Source organism: Rhincodon typus, unplaced genomic scaffold, assembly GCF_021869965.1.
Source record: "Rhincodon typus isolate 14 unplaced genomic scaffold, sRhiTyp1.1 hic_rhity00000068, whole genome shotgun sequence".
NCBI lineage: Eukaryota > Metazoa > Chordata > Chondrichthyes > Orectolobiformes > Rhincodontidae > Rhincodon > Rhincodon typus.
Genome location: NW_025965706.1, coordinates 113469 through 118897, shown reverse-complemented (window position 1 = coordinate 118897; position 5429 = coordinate 113469).

Genomic DNA, 5429 nt, shown 5'->3' with positions numbered 1-5429 from the left:
AAGGGTCTAGGCCCGAAACGTCAGCCTTCCTGCTCCTCTGATGCTGCTTGGCCTGCTGTGTTCATCCAGCTCTACACGTTTTATTTGCACCTCCTTCATGCTATCGTGTACTCAACTTTAAAGATACAATTATATTGCAAGAATTATTTGATCTAAATCTTAACTTTATGCATACGGATGAACTTGCATTCAGTGTCTAAAATGCTAGCAAGTAATAGTATTACTAGGGCACATGCGTAAAAAGTTTGTTTTCCTCAGTGCTCAGAACTTGCAGGGATACACCTTGCAAATTGGAAAACACATGGCTTCTAACAAGGTCTGATTTTCTAATTAACCCATTCAGAGATGTTATGAGACACCTCTAGAGCAGGCGACACTTGAACCCAGGCCTCGTGGCTCACAGGTGGGGACACTATCATTACACCACAAGAACCCATTTAATAAAATGTATCCCAACTTCAATAAATACACATGTCTAGCAATTATTACACTGATACCTAATGCAAAAGTGTGCAACTAATGGGAATGCGCCCTCAATAATAAGCAAATTAAATAAACATTTACCTGATGAAAAATCTCAAATCCAGCTTTTGATTTCAGCAACAAATTGAGGATACTTACAGAAGACAGAAAGGCAGGTTCACTGAGAGGGCTGTACGAGTGGACATGGATTTTATGCCAGGCTGTCCTTTGTGAAACAAAGAGCCAACTCAATTAACAAATCAGAGAAGACATCAGATATGGGAGGCATTCCTATGTCATATGTGAAGATTACAATACTGCAAATGTTTACATGAATGAATAGCGTATTTAGCTTAATTCTAGTATGTTAAATATTCTATCAATTTGTGACATAAACTAATAATGACTTGATAATGGGACAACAAGGAACAAAGAAGAAATACAGAAAATAGAGATGTGAAAATGCAATTATTACCATAGTATTCATAGACACATGACAGTTTTAGGGCATTCAATTATCTCCTTTACTGCTGCCGAGACCAAAAGAACATACAGACTAGCCACTCATTTCATCTTCTTGCAGAGAAAATCTCCAAACTTTTAGAACACACTGAACTAATCAGTATGATGATGCATATATAACTCTTACCAACTTTATTTAGGATCTTCACAGGATGGAAGAATAAAAGGTGTTGATGATATGCAAACTGACAGAAACATTCACATTTCCTGTACCTGAATGTGTGATCACATCGTTTAGCTTAAATAAGTAGGTTTCAGCAACTTTTCATAAGAAGTGTTGTGATTTGTCCTGGATGCAATAACAAGTCTATGAACATACATGTATATATTGTATATGAATTAGGAGCAGAAGTAAGCCCTTTGTACCCTCGAGCCAGCTGTCATTTAGTAAGATCAGATGATCTGTACGCGTGTCAAATTTCACATTCTAATCTATTATGATAACATTCTGGATCTTATTCATCTCTGCTTAAAAATATGCAGTGATCTGCCTCCACAGCCTCTGAGGCAGAGTTCCAAAGTCACACATCCTTCGGAGAAAATAATTTACCTCATCTCCGTCTTAAAAGGATGGCTCCTAATTTATAACAGTGTTCCTAGTTCTGGGTTCATCCACAAGATGAAATATCTTTTCTACATTCACTTTGTCAGGACTATTTTGGATATTGTACACTTCAATCAATCATTCTTCACTCTTCAAAACAAGCCCAGTATTGCACAACATTTCCACATGAGATAACCCAGTCATTTCAGGTATCAATCCATAACCCTTCTCTGAGTTGCCTCCAACATATTTGCATGTTTTCTTAAATCAGAAAGCCAAAACAATTAACATAATTATTCTGGTCCTTCAGTGGAACATGTCTCTCCATACTGTCATCACCACTGTCACAAACTCCAGCAAGCACCAGACACAAATTGCTGGCAAGAATAGCATTTGTGGTACATCCCTAATCTGCTTGCCAGATTATTTCAGAAGGCAGTCAAGAGCCAACTATTATTGTTGCATGTAGGGCAGACCACATGAGGATGGCAGATTTTGTTCACTAAAGAACATTAGTTAACCAGAGATAGTAGGAACTGCAGATGCTGGAGAATCTGAGATAACAAAGTGTAGAGCTGGATGAACACAGCAGGCCAAGCAGCATCAGAGGATCAGGAAAGCTGACGTTTCGGATCTAGACCCTTCTTCAGAAATGGGGGAGGGGAAGGGGATTCTGAAATAAATAGGGAGAGAGGGGGAGGCAGATAGAAGATGGATAAAGGAGAAGATAGGTGGAGAGGAGACAGACAGGTCAAAGAGGTGGGGGTGGAGCCAGTAAAGGTGAGTGTAGGTGAGGAGTTAGAGGGGGGATAGGTCAGTCCAGGGAGGCAGTCTTTTTTTGCAGGAAGGTGGGTGAGAGGAGGTGTATTCTAGGTAGCTGTGGGAGTCGGTAGGCTTGAAATGGATATCGGTTTCCAGGTGGTGGAAACAGAGAGGTCCAGGAAGGAGAGAGAGGTGTCAGAGATGGTTCAGGTAAATTTAAGGTTGGGGTGGAGGGTGTTAGTGAAGTGGACGAACTGTTCGAGCTCCTCCTCCCACCCACCTTCCTGCAAAAATGCCATCCCCTTCCCCTCTTCCCACTTCCTTTGCCTCCGCCACATCTGCTCCTGGTATGAGACATTCGTTTTTCAAGGACTGCAACTTCCCCCCCAACAGTGGTCAAAAACGCCCTCGACCGCGTCTCCCGCAACTCATCCCTCACACCCCCCTCCCCGCAATAACAACCAAAACAGGATACCCCTCGTCCTCACGTACCACTCCACCAACCTCCGGATCCAACGCATCATCCTCCGGCACTTCCGCCATCTGCAATCTGACCCCACTACCAAAGACATTTTTCCCTCCCCACCCTTATCTGCCTTCCGGAGGGACCACTCTCTCCGTGACTCCCTCGTCCGCTTCACACTCCCCACCAGCCGCACCACCCCTGGCACTTTTCCCTGCACCCGCAGGAAGTGCTACACCTGCCTCTACACCTCCCCCTTTACCCCCATCCCAGGCCCCAAGAAGACCTTCCACATCAAACAGATGTTCACCTGCACATCTGCTAATGTGGTTTACTGTATCCACTGTGCCTGATGTGGCCTCCTCTACATCGGGGAAAGCAAGTAGAGGCTTGGGGACCGCTTTGCGGAACACCTACGCTCGGTTCGCAACAAACAACTGCACCTCCCAGTCGCGAACCATTTCAACTCCCCCTCCCACTCCTTAGACGACATGTTCATCCTGGGCCTCCTGCAGTGTTACGACGATGCCACCCAAAGGTTGCAGGAACAGCAACTCATAATTTCGCTTGGGAACCCTGCAGCCCAATGGTATCAATGTGGACTTCACAAGCTTCAAAATCTCCCCTCCCCGACTGCATCCCAAAACCAGCCCTGCTTGTCCCTGCCTCCCTAACCTATCCTTCCTCCCACCTATCCCCTCCTCCCACCTCAAGCCCTACCCCCATCTCCTACCTACCAGCCTCATCCCACTCCCTTGACCTATCCATCCTCCCTGGACTGACCTATCCTCCTCTAACTCCCCACCTACACCCACCTTTACTGGCTCCACCCCCGCCTCTTTGACCTGTCTGTCTCCTCTGCATCTATCTTCTCCTTTATCCACCTTCTATCCGCCTCCCCCTCTCTCCCTATTTATTTCAGAATCCCTTTCCGCTCCCCCATTTCTGAAGAAGGGTTTAGACCCGAAACGTCAGCTTTCCTGCTCCTCTGGTGCTGCTTGGCCTGCTGTGTTCATCCAGCTCTACACCTTGTTATTAGTTAACCAGATGCGTTTTTAGAAAAATAATTTAATGGTTATCATTACTTTAATTAGCTTTCCATTCCAGATTTTATTAATTAAATTTAATTCCATTAGCTACCATGGTGGGATTTGAACTGAAATCCCTAGAGCATTAGTACAAACTTCTGGATGATTCATCTGGTGACATTACCATTAACATTGGGCCCATTTTGCAGACACTTTAGGTTTCCACCTAGCACAGGTGTTAGTTGACTTGAATTTGTCCTTAAGCGTTTTAAAGTCTATTGAAGGACCCTTTTTCAAAAGTGGTTCCAATTAGTGTTCAGATATAAGGATTTCTTTAGCATACCGTGTCCACCAGTAAGAGACGTGTTTGAATGTATTTAGTTGAAGTAGAGCAAAGATTATTCAAACTGTACACAGAGTTGTACAGATTTGGAAATCGAATTGATAGTAAGAGAATGGACTCAAACTTTGGACGCAAGAGCACAACAGACTTATGCTACAGTAACCACACAGTATTACTGGCAGAATCAGAAGACACCTTACCATGGATAATGCAAAATCTAGAAGTTTAGAATAGAGATTTGAGTATAAATTAATAAAATAAAAATAAAACTATAGTAGTTAGAAAGATTAGAAAAAACCAAAGTGAAGTTTGAAGTGAATGATGTCACAATGAACAAGAGGATAAATTTGTTTATTTTAGACAGATGATAACAGGACATGACAAATGTGATGCAGAAGTTAGACAAAGGATAGAGATGGAAGTAATTTTGTGAAGATGAAGGATGTAGTACAATTTTGATTTTCTTGTTAACAGAGGAAAAATCTCATAGTCATACAGCACGGAAACAGACCCTTTGGTCCAACCAGTCCTACCATAATCCCAAACTTAAACTAGTCCCAACTGCCTGCTCCTGGCCCATATCCCTCCAAACCTTTACTACTCATGTACTTATCCAAATGTCTTTTAAATGTTGTAATTGTATCCACATCCACCACTTCCTCAGGAAGTTCATTCCACACATGAACCATCCTCTGTGTAAACAATTTGCCCCTCATGTCTTTTTTAAATCTCTCTCCTCTCACCTTAAAAATGTGCTGTCTTAAAATCCTCAATCCGAGGGAAACAACAACTACCATTTACTCTATCAAACCCCTCATTATTTTATAAACTTCTATAAGGTCTCCACTTAACCTCCTAAGCTCCAGTGAAAAAGTCCCTTCCGTCAACTTTCCTATATGCCTCAGAAACCTGGACAATAAATGAAGATCTATGGAAGAAATTAGGGAGTTTTGAAATTTGGATGAAATTGTAAAAACAAAGAGGAAAAAGGTTATTATTTTTACCAGAGACAACAAGGTGCAGGGCTGGATGAACACAGCAGGCCAAGCAGCATCATAGGAGCAGAGAGGCTGACGTTTCGGGCCTAGACCCTTCATCAGAAAAGGGGGAGGGGAAGGGGGTTCTGAAATAAATAGGGAGAGAGTGGGAGGCGGATAGAAGATGGATAGAGGAGAGGATAGGTGGAGAGGAAACAAACAGGTCGAAGAGGCGGGGATGGGGCCAGTAAAGGTGAGTGTAGGTGGGGAGTTAGGAAGGAGATAGGTCAGTCCAGGGAGGACGGACAGGTCAAGGGGGCGGGATGAG